General features: G+C 34.9%; 1 long non-coding RNA gene across 2 annotated transcripts in view; it reads left to right on the top strand.

Annotated features, from left to right (window-relative positions):
• The first annotated feature begins 284 nt into the window (after positions 1 to 284).
• The window catches only part of LOC145674411 (uncharacterized), a 68,226-nt gene continuing 49,938 nt past the window's right edge, over positions 285 to 18,572 (top strand). For both annotated transcript variants that reach the window (XR_014128923.1, XR_014128922.1), the window contains exons 1-2: positions 285 to 405; positions 2,060 to 2,330. This is a non-coding gene — a long non-coding RNA (uncharacterized LOC145674411). The remainder of the gene's footprint in view (positions 406 to 2,059; positions 2,331 to 18,572) is intronic.

Consider the following 18,572-nt stretch of genomic DNA (forward strand, 5'->3'; position numbering starts at 1 on the left):
GTAGGGCGTATACTTACTTTTGGGCCACCCTGTATTAAAAATGAAAGCAGAGTGGGGAATCCCCAACAGTGATAATTCAGCATATTAAAAGCGTTTAAACAAGAATTTACTGAGATAATTTAACATCTCACTGTAATCAATCAACATTAAATTCTCATTTTCATAAGTAATAAAAACATAAGCTACAATCTGCTATTATTTGAAATTTCTATTTTAGTTTCTTACATTTTGTAGCTGAGATCCTCTAACACAGCTGGTTTGTAACCTAAATAACGAATTGGCCTGCCATCTAGTGGTAAATCTAGGCAGTGTGAACGCCAAAGAGAAAGCGTGGTTTGTATGAACTTGTGTTAAAAATTATTTCTATTACGAAAGTAAATTCATTGGATTCATCTATCATAAGAGGTACGTATACATTTATGAATTAAACCATTTGTGCTTCCCGTTAGTTTGAGAGTGTTCAAGAAAATACAACATACAGATGTTTTTTTTTTTTCACAAACATTTTTACTTTTCACCCTTTGCACTTTTCGTGGACAATTTTCTGTTTTCACATTAATTCTAAGAAAATGGAATTAACTTCGGTTTTTATTGCATTTGACAGTCGCTGTACAAGTTCTTGCGTCTTAGTGAGAAATAATAATGATAAGAGAAAGAAGAAAATTAAAAATTGCAATGCCAAAAATATTACTTGCACATCGAAAGTGTGAAATGTTGAAAAAAAAATTTAAAGCCGTTTATCGTAACGAGTTTGCAGAATTTTACGCGTTAAGGGAACGAAAATAAATAACTAAGTAAGTATCTTGTTTATGTATTAAACGGTTGAATTTCCGGTAGCTTGTACTATTACCATTTGTTCGATAAGGTGGTGTGGAAGGGGTGTACTTTGGGTAGCTTGAAAAAATTTGTGAAGGATGAACTATTATTGAGTTTATCATTTAACATCATACGTCCTTGAAACTTTTAAGCTAATAGATAAATATTTTTGAAACAAAATATAGAAAAATCATACTTTCCTTCATGAATAAAATTTAAAAAAATGAAATCTTTCTTTTACGTCTCATGGTTTTGCCGGCTACGCAAAAGGAGACATTGATGATGATAAATGAAGGAAGTGGAATGAAAAGTGTGGGAGGAAACTGGAGAACCCCAAGAAAACCCACATACACGGTGTTTGTCCACCACAAATTTCCCTTGGCGCGAAGTGGGATCGAAACACGGACTCCCAAGTACCAGACGTGAACGCTCTACCACTAAGCCACCGCGGCCCAAGAATATGCATTTGTGCTGTATCGCAGGACCACTTTCAAAATCAAAAAAATGTACCAAATTGTTGCATTCCGTTATATTTGGTTGGATTAGTTTAAGTTACGTTAGATTACGTTACATTAGGTGTGCAGTTTTACTATACGTATCCATAGTATAAATAGAAGTAGTAGTAGTAATAATAGTAGGAACGGGTTAGAAGCCCCGCAGGGCTAGTTAGGTTCTGTTCTCGATATGAAATGGGCAAATTAAAGACTTGCTCAAATTTTTGTGTACATTTTAGAATCTATTTCACAGCCTTGACATACACGAGCCATTTCGACACTGCCTTTTCCGCCACTATATCATAACAAGTGTAGCTCTCCGCGAAATAATCCATCGGCATCGACATACAGTGTCGCTCACAGCATCAGAAACAACCAACAAATACAACCACTTTCTTTACTTTTACTGTTCCTCGTACTTGACTTTCACTCGTTCTTCCTGACAAACTTAAACAAATTGTCCAATTTAGCTTGTAAATTTCCTAAAATTGGTCCGGCGATACAGCACTAAACCCCAAGAAAATTACTTTTTTACTTTTAAAAATATTCCTGCATGACTAAGAAGAAAAGCTTCTGAGCTGCTTTCATCTACAATCGATTTAGATTACAACTAATATATGAAAGCCTTCCTCATGTTTTTTTTTTTTTTTCTGAGCTATGCATAAATAGATTTGTAAGAGTAATTCTATTATAAAAAGAATTATTTTTTATATTTTTTGTGCGAATGATTTTTTTTCTTTTTCTTTTAGAAAATTACTGTTATCGAATGGTGCTTGCAACCTTCGGGTACGTAAATGGCGTTCTTCCTGATTTTCTTATTGACGTACTGCAGGAACTAGGACCGCTCAAAAGGAACCCTGTTGCTGAAAGGAAAATACGAGCTCTCTATCAGTACTGGGACGACGAGATGGAAGGGAAAACATGGAGAAGTAAATACTTCTCCTTTGATCTCACAATTGGTTGTGTCACCGATCTCAATGGCATACCGAAGAGACGACCAGAGAACTCTTAATTTAAGAAGTAAGTAAAAATACATATTCTTTCTCTTCTTCCTATATTCTTACCTAATGTTAAGCATTACAATTCGCATGCAAATTACCAGCAAGTGAAAGTAAACAAGAAAAAAACAAACTTCGCGTTTCGTTCAGCTCACAAAAACCACTACGGAATGACCCCAAGCCTTAACGCAAACCTCTACGGAGTAACCCCCAAACCTTCTCTTTTCTCCACAAAAACTGCTAAGCAATCACGCTAGACCTGCTATTACTGCAGACACCTCTCAAACATTTAAAGAGCGTTCGCCGTGAAAAAAAAAAAAAAAAAAAAAAAAAAAAAAAAAAAAGAGTACGAGCAGAAAGTTGAATACACGTATGTTCTTTTTTATATTCGTATCACTATCAAAGTGAATGACACTCGCTTTGTTACCCCATTTTCAAGTTCCTAGATCCTCAATGAATAACCCATAAAAGACTGCACTTCTTGCGTCCTCGGTAAATGATGAACACTGTCGTGTACTATATCCTTATATTTTTACGTTGTTACTGCGCACCTGGAAAACCTGGAAATTCATGGAATTTGAAATCGACTGGAAAAGTCAGGGAATTCTTAAAATTTTGTAAAAAAATATAAGGTTATATGTTTGCTTTTGTATATTGTATTAGCATCCGGCCCAGATCTCGTTTTTATTTGGTTTACGACTTAGCACCTCACGAAGCTGCAACCATAACGAATTCTAGTTCAAATACCAAGTTTCATGTCTCTTATCTTCCTGATTCCCAGATGTGAACATTTTATGACAACAATTGTTCTCTCCACCCGGCTAACATAGGGCCCCGCACCTAATAAACCTGCAAACTTACAGGATTTCAGTTCAAACATCAAGTTTCCTTTCCCGTTCAATTTCCAAAATTCCTTCCTTAGTGATACCCTACCGTACGTTACAAATCCTATGAGCTTTCCAAATCTCAATTTTAACTTGTGGCTTGAGCGTCAGTTATTAATCATTATTGACAGTATTTCAGGGTTTGCCCAAGTGGGCCCAGCCCGAAAAAAAAATCACCGGTTTTTTCCGTGTTGAACCCATCTGAAAATCCACTTTATAACCCACCTGAGTTTTTGAGTTTTTTTTTTTTTTTAAGTATTTTATTGAAACAATTAAGGTGATTTTTATCAGATTTTGGACTTTCCTCGGGCGAATTAGATGCATTCATCTTAAGGTTACAACATTCAACATAAGAGCTTTATAAAGTTCTGAATGCACTGAATGGATTAAAAAAAAAAAAAAAAGCTTGAGATTATTATAGAGCACATTAATGTATGGATTATGCTTATAGCCTTTTTGAAATAAAATATGCATTTTTATATTTTAGAAAATACTTTCCGAAAATAGTGTGCTCGACGACGCCGAGGGACGTTATCCCTCATACATTTGATGGGTTTAAGGCCATGGGTGCCGGTACTACCAGTAAATATGTAGTGCATTAGTAAAACTATTAGTATTATTTTTTATTATCTTTGATGGTAACACAAGTATTCTTCAGTAAAATTTGATTTTCCAACAACAGTAGTTTATTCCAGCCATTTGTTGCTACTCTTGAAATAAGCATTTTGTAGAATCAACAGCAGCAATAGCGTAAAAATTCGTGTCAAATTTAAGAAGCTTAATGCTCAGAGTTACGAAAACCATGTAACGCTTACTATTTCAAGTTCTGAATTCAAACTTAAGTACTAGTAGAAATTTCGATGTATAGTGAAGAAAGCTTGCATTAAAAAAAACAACGTCGCGAAAGAAGTGCTCGGGAAATTCCCGCAATTGAACGCATAAAGCATCGGAACTGAATAGTTCAATAATAAAATTATTTATTTTACGCTGGAAAATATTTAATTTCAATTAAGACATTTTGAAACATTTACGTATTTTATAAAACATGAGTTATATATTTGTTTTAAATTAATATATTTGGTGTTCATATTTGGCGAACGTCACTGTCACTGAGGTTTCTGGGATGATTCGATCTACATTTGTTCGTTCGTCTGTCTGTAACACACATACTACAGTATACCACTTTCAGTCTTTTAAGTTTAAATTTTCAGGGTACAAGCACGAGACACACTAAATTTCCTGTACAGATTTTGGCGGCATACCAACGTAAAATTTCAAAATGGCGGCCTTTTTTTTTTTTTTTTTTTTTTTTGTTTTTCAAAAATAGCAAATATCCACACTACAAAACGCAATTATCTGCCTTTTAAGTTGAAATTTTCAGAGTAGAAGCACGAGACACTCTAAATTAGCTGTATATAATTTGGCGGCGATCGAACGTTAAATTTCAAAATGGCAGCCATTTTTTCAAAACAGTAGTGAATAGAAAATTGTTGCAAGTTGTGGCAATGATAATCTTGAAATATAAATCACATTGTAACACTTTTACCCCAAAGACACTGAAATATTTCGAAAAAACCCAATTATACCCGAAAAACCCCATATGGGCCCCGGTGCGTTGGGCTTTTAAAAAACCGGGTTTTTTCAAACCCTGCGGTATTTATTTATTTTTGAAATTATATTGCGTTATCAGTTAGCAAAAAATTTTTCATATTATTTGAAAAGACAATGGAAATCATAATTAATTATGTTATGGCAAAGCCAGGGCGTCATTTCCTATCGATTGAGTAGACGCAACGGAATGATTGCATTTTAGTCTCAAATAACATTACATCTGGTTACTACATATTCCAAATCTACATGAAAACTAAAACATAATTTCACATTTATTATTCAGCGTTGGGGTTACGGTCGCTCAGCGGTAGAGCATCTTAACCTCTGTTGTGTGGGGTCCCTGGTTCAATCTCCGGCCAAGTAATTTTGTGCTGGACAATATTGTGTTTGTTGGGTTTTCTCGGGGTACTCCCCTTTCCTCCCACTTTCTCATTCCACCAATTCTTCCATTATTATTCACTTGCCTTAATCATCATTAAACTCAAAGATTTCTCTTTTTTTTTTTAATTCAGCGTTGCAAACTAAACACGCTAGTGTATCACAGATATCCAAATTTCGAAGGCCTCTAGAACAGTAATAAACGCAACTGAGACGGTTTGGGTAATGCACATTCAAAGTACACTATGATTATGATATGTCGATACTATGATCATGGTATGTCGTACCGGTACTTAAAATCAGTAGGAAAAATGATATAAAATTGAAAATTTGATTGTCTTTTTAAAAAAGCATTATTCCGGAAAGCAGCCTAGATAAGCATTACATCCAAGAATTACATAGTTTCCAGTAGCCAAAAATAAATAAATAAAAATAAAAATAAAATAATAATTAAAAAAATCATAATGCCGTTTACAGCAACTTGATATCTGAATGTGTCCCGGAAGCATGAAAAAAAAACAAAAACGAAGAAAGCGACGCTGCATAAAATTACGAAATACGAGAACTTGTAATTACAACTACCACAATCTGTGGCTGTAATATTATTGGAACAAAGAGAAGCAACTTTGATTTTAAGCTTTTCCCACAATATAAATATTCTAAGCAGTATAAAAATGTATATCCATTTCCTCATGCCGCTGGAACAATTTCAGATATTAAATTCCTAACGAGATTATGATCTTCACTCCTGTGGAAAACCATGTATGTAATTGGGTGTCATACTTAGCTAATTAATTATCTACAGATGCAAAAAAGCTGGCTTTTTTTTTTTTTTTGGGAAAAAGACGAGAATTTTGGAAATTTTGGCTTTTTCATTTTCATGATTTTTCTATTTAAATAGTTTTCTTATTGTATACTCTAAAGTTAAATAAGATTTCACGACCTAAATGCTATATTTCGCTCTGGAATTCACCATCATGATGGATAGAGCATATGTTTTATGAATTAAAGTAAACACAAAGTACGTAGTATTTGAGGGCAACTGTAGAAGATACTTAACTTTATTTTAACTTCTGAGTTATCGACATTTTTTTCTTTTCTACATCATTTCTTTTTAGACATCCGTGTTTCATTTCCTAGAGATTAGTAGGCCTACTCTAGCTTCTAGCACATAAGTTAAACTTTTGATTTTCAATATATCCGTCAGAGCGTACGTTTGTCAATATATCTGTCAAAGCGTACTTCCACATTCTTGTTATACTGTAGCTGTGCAGTGATTTAGCAATAATCTTCCGGATACAAACTTGAATACCATTTTATACAAATAATCAGTAGCGAATTCAGAAAAGTATTTTGGGAGGTGTTTCTCTGCTTAATGTTTGTTTTTTTCTAAAATTCCCTAATCTTGATTTGGGAGTTTATGAGTACAAGCATAACTAATATTTCGTTCTGTTTGTATATTCAGCAATAACCATCCGGTCCGGATACAACCTTGAAGATACGCTACGCTACTGATAATCAGTGGCGTATTTAGAAAAGTGGTTTGGGAGCGGTTTTTCTTATTAATGTTTAGTTTTTCTAAAAATACCTAATTTTTATTTGAGAAGAGCTTGAAGTTTATGACTAAAGGCATAACAAATATTTCGTTTGTTTTAGAAATTCTGTAATTTCGGGGTACATGCTTCACCCGTAAAACATCCCCACCCTAACTCCCTTCACAAATTCGTCACTGCTGGTAATTAGTAATAACAACGATTTAAAAACGATAAGAAAGGAAGTCGGCCAGAACTCACAATACGCGCATTATCTCTACATTCACAGAGGGGCCACGGTGGCTCAGTGGTAGAGCGCTCACCTCTGGTGCTTGGGGTCCCGGATTCGATCCCAGCCCCCGCCAAGTGGACTTTGTGGTGGACAAACACTGTGTGTGTGGGTTTTCTCGGGGTTCTCCCGTTTCCTCCCACTTTCTTCATTCCACCATTTCATTCATTACTCATCATCACCGTCTCCTTTAGCCTAACCGGCATAACCGTGGGACGTAAAACTCAAAGATTTCATTTCATTTTTTTCTACATTCACAGATACAATTAAGAAATACTTTTGTCAAAATGGTCGAATGCGGGGTTGAATCTCGGACTTCCCGATAGAAGCGCAAAACCTAACCACTCACTCATGGTTGTTGTGCAGTTGTGCTTAACTTAAATATATTCGCTCTCTCTATGGCCTATGGAATCCGAAGGTTCAATGCCGCGTTCACAAAAGCTCACTACTGACTTCAATCCTTAGCCAACTGGATCCAGTTTTTACTTTGTATTCCTATTTCTGCGAGATCCATTTTAATATTGACATCCCATCTGCCCCTGGGTTTTCCTAATGGACGTTTTCCGATTGGATTTCCAGTTAAAACTTTGAAAGCGTTCCTACCTCCTTCCATTCTGGCTGCATGACCTGCCTACCTGAGCCTCCTAGACTTGATGACCGTAATGATGTTTGGTAAACCGTATAAATTATGCAGTTCTTCGTTATGAAGTTTCCCTCATTCCCGTTCCTCTTGGGCCCGAATATTCGTCTCAGGATTTTATTTTCAAATACTCTCAGTCTGCGTTCTTTCCTCAAGCGACCCTGTTTCACAACCATAAAACACAACAGGCATGATTATCGTTTTATATATTTTAAGCTTTAAATTCCTCGACAGACTTCGCGACGACAAAATACTTTGAACTGAATAATAATACGAATTTCCTGATTTCAGTCGATATTTAATTTCTTTGTGGATATGATTTTAGTCTGATGATATTGATCCCAGATATTTGAAAGTATCCACTTTGTGGAAAGTATTATTTGATATTTTAACGCATCCATAATTTGCCATATTACGATCCCGGTGAACTTCCATGTATTTTAGTTTTCTCTGCATTTACTTCTAAACCAGTGTCGCTGCAAGCATTTAATAAGGACTCTGCATTTCTTTCTATTGTTCTTCTATCATTCCCTATTAAATTTACAACATCAGCATACGCCGTAACCTGGTGAATACAATTCATCTCTAGAGCCTGGTTGCTATCTTTAATTTTCCTTATAGCGTACTCCGGAACAACGCTAAACAATAATGGCGATAACGCCTCTCCTTGTTTCTGGCCATTCTCGATGTGTAAGCTCATGGACAAGAATTTTTCTGCTTGGACTTTACTCTGGGATTCATTTAAACACATTTTAATTAATCAAACTAGCTTTTTCAGTATTACGAATTCTGTAAGAATGTTGTACAATGTTTCCCTCCTATCCGAGTCGTAAGCCTTTTTAAAACCAATAAGCAGCTGATGTACTAGGTAATATATTCCCATTTTTTTTTCGAGTATTTATTGAATAACAAATATCTGGTCGATAGTTGATTGATTTCCCTTAAATCCACACTGATAATCTCCAATAATTTCATCTGCGTATGGAATCAATCTTGTTAATAGAATGTTAAGAGAGATGCCTCGATAATTATTACATTCAGTTTTGTCGCCTTTCTTGTGAATTGGAACAGAGATTGATTTTTTCCACTCTTCTTAAATGTATTCCATAGTTTTTCTCTTTTTTTTTTAAAAAAAAAAGTTTCGTAATGATATGTGGAATTCCTATCGCTAAACATTCAGAAACCTTCAGGACTGGGTACACCGTGATGGTGGTTATAAGTCTAGGAAATCGCACGATCAGATGAACAGTCTACTACGCATATGATCTATTAACAGAAAACTTGGTACTTTCCCGATTTTGAACAAGCTTAAGGAACAGTCAGTGCATTATAGAATTCGGAATTTTACCGATTTTACAGATTCCAAGCACCTGATAGGTGGTAACATTATTACGTATGTGATCAATGAATGAAAAATTTGTTCGAAATATTCATACAATGTATATGAAAGTTAAAACTTAAAAAATTCAAAAATGTACAGAACCACCCGAAACCAAGCTCTTGATATGCAGCTTTTAAGATTATCTTATAAATGTATTTCTCTCATGTTTTATTTTTGGTTTCAAAAAGAGGGTGTGTGATATTTTGAAGTAAAAATACTACATACAATTTTGCTAGTTATTTGTGTATCTTTTTTTTAAAAAAAATACTTATTTTTGTGTATAAGAAGTTAAAAAATTATTATATATATATATATATATATATATATATATATATATATTGGTTAATCCTTTGGAATTCATAATGTAAATATGTTAAGAATTTTTAAAAAAATCCTTTCGAAATTCGTTTTAATTTCTTAAAACAAGTAAGATAAGGACGCTATTCACCACGAGGGGGTGGTTGCACTTGGAGTTCCACTACCCAACCAGCCATCCAATGATTAGGGTGTATTATTTGCAATTGTATTTACAAATTTATTTTCACATGATTCGTCTCCTACAAATTTCAATTTTGCCCTTTATTTTTGTCCATTACTAATGACTTTAAACGCTGATTTATGCGAGGGGCAGAGCGTTAACCACTTGTGCATGCTGTTGTTGGTTCGATCCCAGCTCGCACCAAGTGAGTTTTATGATGGACAAACACTGTGTGTGTGGCTTTTCTCGGGATTCTCCCGTTTCCTCCCACTTTCTTCATCCCACCATTTCATTCATCATTCCACCATTTCATTCATTTCTAATCATCGCCTTCTACCTAAGCTCTCGAATGTGGTTTCTGTCATCATTGACCATCACTAAAAGCAAATTTTCGGGATGAGCAACATAAGCATTTCGTTCTATAACGGGGTCTACAACTTATTTCAGCTCTTCTGGCAAAATACCTCGTTTTCTGGATGGTCTCGTAAGCATGATGTGGACTTTCGGTCAAATTGTTGCTCAACTTAATGACAAACCACATAGACATATATAACTTTAAGATAAAGATGACAATTTGACTCATTATCTGAAGGACTTTCCACACTAATGTATAGCCGCAGGACTCGATTAGCTGTTGTGAGCCATCTTGAATGTGACAAAGGGTCACGAACTGAAAAGTCTTCAGAGCAGTGCGCTAACTGGATGACTTTTAATATGTCCAGTAAATACAATTGTTCTTTGCTGAGTATCTGTCTGTCTACTTCAGGAATCAAACAATTGATAGGTTCAAATTCAGTAACTGGTAGAGTGTGTGGACACAGTGCTAAAGACGTGTTCATGAGAGCTACATTGTTTTCAAGATCATCCATGTCTACATTTTCTTATAGAATCAGAAAAAATAAAAAATGAAATCTTTAACTTTTACGTCTCACGATTAAGCCGGCTAGGCTAAAGTAGACGGTGATGATGAGAAATGAATGAAATGATGGAATGAAGAAAGTAGGGGGGAAACGGGAGAATCCCGAGAAAACCTACGCACACGATGTTTGCCCACCACAAAGCTAACTTAGTGCGAGCTGGGATTGACCCAAGGACCTCATGCAACAGAAGTGAACGCTTTATCACTGAGCCCCCACTGGCCCCGCATAAATCAGAGTTTAAAATCATTAGTCATGGACAAAAATAAAGGGGAAAATGGAAATTTGTAGGGGGCGAATTATGTAAAATTATAAACTTCTTAATAAAATAGTGAATAATACACCCTAATCATTGGATGGCTGGTTGGGTAGTGGAACTCCCAAGTGCAACCACCCCTCGTGGTGAATAGCGTCCTTATCTTACTTGTTTTAAGAAATAAAAAAACATGTTAAGCTTACAAATTTTGCTCAATTCGCAAATTTTGCAAATTTTTGACAGCGATTCGCTACCAGAATATATCATATAAATATAGTTTATTTATTTTAAAGTTGTTTTCACATACTTGAAGAAACTTTTAGGCTATATAGGGTCATCATCCTATATTATTCAGTCCGTTTAGGAAAATACTGAAAATTTATTGTTTTTACCGGATTTTTCAAGTTTCAACGGCGATGCGGGACCGGAAGATATATAAATAAAAGTCTTTCTTTTTGATTTTTTTCTTGTCTATACCAATGGCAACTTTTGCACACTATAGCGTTCCGGAAATTGATAAATGATTTTTTTTCGAACCACTCTACTTCAGATGCACCTCCTCGCGGATAAATTCTAATTACGGGGAGGGGAAGAATTTTTTCCTAAAAATTAACACCTTTTTTGTAACTACAGCGTAATTTTGGTTAGGTTACGTTACATTACGTTCTACTTACCTTCATGGTTTATAGATCTGCAATGGCTTTCAAAAAGGTGTGCACTATATTCTCTTGTTTCACTGTTGATCTCAAAATGAATCCAGCAGGGTGGATTGATTTAAATCAGTCTGATTTAAATCACGATTTAAATCAAGATTTAAATCACTTGATTTTTTTAATAAAAATCGTTGATTTAAATCGAATTCCTAAATAAATTAATTTAAAATGAAAATAAGTAAAATCCCGTTTCTGTTCTGTTATTTCGATTATGGAAGTTAATAATCATAATACAATGAGACTCAAATATACAGTATAGTATGAAAACAAGTGTCATGCAGAGGATGATTAGGGAAAATCCCGTTTTGAACAGGTAACGGAGCAATCCTTCCTTCTTCTTTTCGTAAAATTGGGTTTGGGTTTTAAAATCGTTAACTATTCCAACGGGGAAATCACCATTGACATTTAAGACGAAAATTCTTTTTTGTGCGTGTCTGTTTGTTTGTCCTCAGATAATAGGGCGTATTTAGAGGGTCCTATCCCCCCTTCTTTGTGTTAATTTGATAACTTTAGGCGAAATTTATGTGTTTCATGCCGCAAGCTGGTTCTGAGTTTTAAAAATAGGCCCCTGCCAAATATAAGTAACTTTTGTGAAAAAAATAAAGTGTCTTTTTGATAAACGTTGCTGTACTTTTTCCTTAATGCTTGACATTTTAAATTATATCACCTATTTTTAGGTGATATGGTAGAATCTTCATTATTCAATTTAAAAAGTACCAATAAGGCATTTTACTTCGTTTTCTGTAAGGCTGGAGGCATTTTAGAACACGTTACATATGCTTTAACGCAGGGTTGGCTAGTTTAAACCATGCAAAAAACGAAAAATGTTTGTAAAAGTATAAGTTTTCGTATAATCTTCAACACACATATTAGTGGGTTATCGCATGTCACTCCCGCATATTATTCCTATTATATTCAAATTTAAATTCCCCATTCATTACTCAAAGAAATTAGCTCTATGCTACAAAAGCAACTTTTTTGTAAGGTTATGAATGTTTCTTTTGTGATTTTTTTAAATAGTTTGTTGTTATTGTTATGCAATTGCAATCAAAAGAAAATTCTAAATATTGTATCGTTTTAGTAATGTTTACTATTGATAATATACATCAAAATATCGTACTTTGGGGAAGGGGGGTCATACAAACCTCCCGAGAGGCATTTACTGAAATCAGAAATATCGTTGGTATCTATTTATGTATAAATGGGTCAGAGCCAAAGTCGACTCAAATAATTCTTATTTTTATTCACTTTTCCTACTGATATGAAAATTACGTCGTTGTATTTCTTTAACTTGGACTAATCAAAGTCGTAGTGAACTAATTTGGACTTAATCAGTTATTCTGTACTCTGCAGTATTTTGAAACTGTCCATATGTAATTCTGTATAATGGTTTCAATTGTACAACTGTTTATCTTTTTGTCCTTCTGAAATGACTCTTGACAATTAGACAATTATATTAAAAGTATGTAAAGATCAGTACAACGTATCAGGAGTCCTTCGTGAGTGAGTCGGCACACGTATCGCATTTGTGGCCAATTAGTCCAGTTTTCAAGTTCAAATGGAGGACAATTTGTTTCGGATGTAAGAGACGATAAACGGTTTGGACTCCGCTTTAAGCTTATGTGATCCGTTCCAGCATAATAACACCAAAGTGAAACAAACTTATTTCTGTTCATATGTGATATAAATACATAGAGTAAATTATTTAATTAAAAAAAAAACTGGTTTAAACCAAAAAACCAGGTTTAAACAAAAAAACTGATTTTTTGGTTGTTTTTTTTTTTCAATAAAAACCATGGTTTTGCCTACCCTGCCACGCCTTTCTGTGTTGAGGCATAGTGTGTGATGACGTCATAAATTTAAAAATATATTTTTTGTTATGGGTATTATTATTATTATTATTTGGCGGGTTACATTTTGCATTCAGAAGACTGAAATTTTGCATACTCGTTCAGTGCACCCCTTAATAATTTTCAGATGTTTTCAGATCTCTGCGTGGAAACAGCGGGGTCCAGAGAGGCAAAAATGTTTAAAAAAGGATATTTTTAACAAAAAATAGCTTGTTTAGTGGTTTTTCCGTCTCAGATGAAGACATATGAATGGTACCGTTTGAAAGGCTGTTCTGTTCTGAAGAAAATGATGTACGTACTATGCTCCTAGGATAAATTGGGATGTCTCAGGAAACTGTTACCTGATATCCTGTTTTATACGGGAATCTGGGGTATTTGGGGAATATTATTTTTCACGGGCTTACTTTTGCACCTACAAGATTGAAATTTTGCACATTTACTCAGTGCATCCCTCAGCATTTTTCAGATTTGTTTCAGATCTCTGCCTTAAAACAGGGGAAATGGTCCACAGAGGTATTTTTTTTTAAAGACATTTTTAACAGAAAATTCTTTTTTTCGTGATTTACCCGCCCCAGATACATGATGGAGACATTTGAAGGGTACTGTTTGAAAATTTGTTTTATTCTGAAGAGAATAATGTACAAATCATGATCTTAGAATAAATAGGGATGTCTGAGGAATTTTTTATATTAAATCCGGGTCATCTGGGGCATTGTGGGAATGTTCTTAGCTCATTGTTAAATAGTTTCTTCACTCTTACTACTCAAAAGAGAAGCTTGAAATTTTGTACACATATTTAGTACACCCCTTAGCATTTCCCAGTTGATTTTGAGATCCGTGCTGCAGGGTTTGCCCAAGTGGGCCCAGCCCGAAAAAACCCACCGGGTTTTTTCGGGTTGGACCCACCTGAAAAAACCCATCTTAAAACCCACCTGGGTTTTTGACTTTTTTGTTAGTGTATTATTGGTACAACTAAGGTGATCGCATTGAAAGTTATTTTTATCAGATTTTAAACTTTCTTTGGGCGAATTATATGCTTTCATGTTAAGATAGACAATATTCAACATAAGACCTTTATAAAGCTTTAAATGCACTGAATGAATGAATAAATAAATAAAACCCTCACCTTAACTTGAGATAATTGTAGAACAAATTAATGTGTGGATTATGCTTATAGCCTATTTGAAGTAAAGTAAGCGATTGTATATTTTAGAAAATACTTTCCATGAATAGTATGTTTCCTGACTCGGCACCCCGAGGGACGTTATCCCTCATACGTTGACGGGTTTAAGGTCATAGGTGCCGGTACTAACAGTAAATATGTAAATACATTAGTAAAACTATTAGTATTGTTTCTTACCTTTGATGGTAACAAAAGTATTCAGTAAAATTTGGTTTTCCAACAACAACAGTTAAGTTCAGTCATTTGTTGCTAGCCTTCAAATAAGCATTCTGTGGAATCAACACTAGCAATAACGTAAAAATTCTTGTCAAAATTAAGAAGCTTAATGCTCGGAGCTCCGAAGACTACGTAACGCTTACTATTTTAAGTGCTGCAGTCAAACTTCAGTATTAATGGAAGTTTCGATGTACAGTAAAGCAAGCTGCATTTTGAGGGAAAACCCGTCGTGAAAAAAGTGTTCGCGAAATTCCCGCAATTGAACCCACAAAGCATCGAAAGTGAATACTTCAACAATAAAACTATTTATTTTACGCTGGAGGATATTTCATTTCATTTTAGACATTTTGAAACATTTACTTTATAAAATATGAATTATAGGCCTATCTTTGTTAATTGTTTTAAATTAATTTTCGGAAAAGAACGGTCTTGCAACAAGTGCTCGGGTAATTTCCGTAATTGAATGCACAAAGCATCGAAAGTGAACTTCAACAATAAGACCATTTATTTTACGTTGAAAAATATTTAAGACTTTTTGATGAATTATGTCTTTGTTTTAAATTAGTATAGCTATTTGGTATTCATATTTGGCGAACGTCACTGAGGCTCCTAGGATGACTCGATCTACATTTGTTCGTTTGTCTGCCTTTACCACACAGTGTTCAACTTTCGGTCTTTTACATTTTCAGGATACAAACCAGAGACACTCTAAATTTTCTGTTTAGATTTTGGAAGCATACCAACGTAAAATTACAAAATGGCGCGTTTAAAAAAAATAGCTGATATCCACTGGCGAAAATCCCGGGAGGATGATGGGGACATATCTCTTACAATCCTGAAACTGTCCCCCTCAATAATCCGATTGGAAATGTGTCTTTTAGGAAGAAATGTGATGATTTGTGTCCAACTGTCACAAAGGAAAGTGAGATGAAATTAATACCTCCCAGAATAAGCCTCAAATCTGACCGTCTCCCAATGTTGAAGACAACTCTGCTCCCCTACCCATGTTGTCCCTGAGTCCCACACAGGGGACATAAAATATGACGATATTATTATTACTTGACAACTTTAAAATCAGACTGGCAACATTGAAAACTGTTTACAGGGATCTTAGAATAAATAGGGATGTCTGAGGAATTTTTTATATTAAATCCGGGTCATCTGGGGCATTGTGGGAATGTTCTTAGCTCATTGTTAAATAGTTTCTTCACTCTTACTACTCAAAAGAGAAGCTTGAAATTTTGTACACATATTTAGTACACCCCTTAGCATTTCCCAGTTGATTTTGAGATCCGTGCTGCAGGGTTTGCCCAAGTGGGCCCAGCCCGAAAAAACCCACCGGGTTTTTTCGGGTTGGACCCACCTGAAAAAACCCATCTTAAAACCCACCTGGGTTTTTGACTTTTTTGTTAGTGTATTATTGGTACAACTAAGGTGATCGCATTGAAAGTTATTTTTATCAGATTTTAAACTTTCTTTGGGCGAATTATATGCTTTCATGTTAAGATAGACAATATTCAACATAAGACCTTTATAAAGCTTTAAATGCACTGAATGAATGAATAAATAAATAAAACCCTCACCTTAACTTGAGATAATTGTAGAACAAATTAATGTGTGGATTATGCTTATAGCCTATTTGAAGTAAAGTAAGCGATTGTATATTTTAGAAAATACTTTCCATGAATAGTATGTTTCCTGACTCGGCACCCCGAGGGACGTTATCCCTCATACGTTGACGGGTTTAAGGTCATAGGTGCCGGTACTAACAGTAAATATGTAAATACATTAGTAAAACTATTAGTATTGTTTCTTACCTTTGATGGTAACAAAAGTATTCAGTAAAATTTGGTTTTCCAACAACAACAGTTAAGTTCAGTCATTTGTTGCTAGCCTTCAAATAAGCATTCTGTGGAATCAACACTAGCAATAACGTAAAAATTCTTGTCAAAATTAAGAAGCTTAATGCTCGGAGCTCCGAAGACTACGTAACGCTTACTATTTTAAGTGCTGCAGTCAAACTTCAGTATTAATGGAAGTTTCGATGTACAGTAAAGCAAGCTGCATTTTGAGGGAAAACCCGTCGTGAAAAAAGTGTTCGCGAAATTCCCGCAATTGAACCCACAAAGCATCGAAAGTGAATACTTCAACAATAAAACTATTTATTTTACGCTGGAGGATATTTCATTTCATTTTAGACATTTTGAAACATTTACTTTATAAAATATGAATTATAGGCCTATCTTTGTTAATTGTTTTAAATTAATTTTCGGAAAAGAACGGTCTTGCAACAAGTGCTCGGGTAATTTCCGTAATTGAATGCACAAAGCATCGAAAGTGAACTTCAACAATAAGACCATTTATTTTACGTTGAAAAATATTTAAGACTTTTTGATGAATTATGTCTTTGTTTTAAATTAGTATAGCTATTTGGTATTCATATTTGGCGAACGTCACTGAGGCTCCTAGGATGACTCGATCTACATTTGTTCGTTTGTCTGCCTTTACCACACAGTGTTCAACTTTCGGTCTTTTACATTTTCAGGATACAAACCAGAGACACTCTAAATTTTCTGTTTAGATTTTGGAAGCATACCAACGTAAAATTACAAAATGGCGCGTTTAAAAAAAATAGCTGATATCCACTGGCGAAAATCCCGGGAGGATGATGGGGACATATCTCTTACAATCCTGAAACTGTCCCCCTCAATAATCCGATTGGAAATGTGTCTTTTAGGAAGAAATGTGATGATTTGTGTCCAACTGTCACAAAGGAAAGTGAGATGAAATTAATACCTCCCAGAATAAGCCTCAAATCTGACCGTCTCCCAATGTTGAAGACAACTCTGCTCCCCTACCCATGTTGTCCCTGAGTCCCACACAGGGGACATAAAATATGACGATATTATTATTACTTGACAACTTTAAAATCAGACTGGCAACATTGAAAACTGTTTACAGGGAATGATCATATTTGGATCATCCCTTGTAAACAGTTTTCAATGTTGCCAGTCGGATTTTAAAGTTATAAAGCAATAATAATGTCGTCATATTTTATGTCCCCTGTGGAGGACGCCGGGACCGACATAGGTAATCGTCCCCAGCATTGTTTTTCTCCTTCATAAATATTTTGTACATCACATATATATATATATCGCATTTATATACACCGTCTTACCCGTCCCCCCAATGTTGAAGACAAATTTGCGCCGCTGCTGATATCCACGCTACAAAGCGCAATTTTAGGTCTTTCAAATTGAAATTTTCAAAGTAGAAGCACGAGAAACTAAATTAACTGTATATATTTTGGCGGCGTAAAATTTCAAAATGGCGGCCATTTTTCAAAATAGCGGGTATCCATGCTACAAGGTGCAATTTTCGGACTTTTTAAGTTGATATTTTGAGGGTAGAAGCACAAGACCTTCTAGAGTTGCTGTATAGATTTTTTCGGTGATCCAATATACAGCAGTGAATAGAAAGTTGTTGCAAGTTGTGACAATGACACTTTTAAAATGTAAATCTTATTTTAACATTTTTACCCCAAAGAGATTGAAATATTTCGAAAAAAAAAAAACAATTAAACCCGAAAAAAACCAATAAAACCCGAAAATACCCGAAAAAACCCACATGGGCCCAGGTGGGTTGGGTTTTTTCAAAAATACCCGGGTTTTTTCAAACCCTGCCGTGCTGTAACACAGGGGTATCCAGAGGGGACCAAATTAAAAAAAAGTTTAAAAAAATGCCGATTACTCTCAAAATTTCCCGCTTCAGGGACATGATAAGGAAATGTGAATGTTACCGTTTCAAAAGCTGTTCTATTCTAAAGAGAGTGATGCATGTACCATGATCCCAGGATAAATAGGGATGGTGATGTAGCTGCTTGACTGAAAGTCTATAATTTACCTTTAAAAAGAGCCGTAATTTAAAAGGGTTAAG

This window comes from Thermobia domestica, chromosome 17 (assembly GCF_964235325.1).
Source record: "Thermobia domestica chromosome 17, izTheDome1.hap1.1, whole genome shotgun sequence".
NCBI lineage: Eukaryota > Metazoa > Arthropoda > Insecta > Zygentoma > Lepismatidae > Thermobia > Thermobia domestica.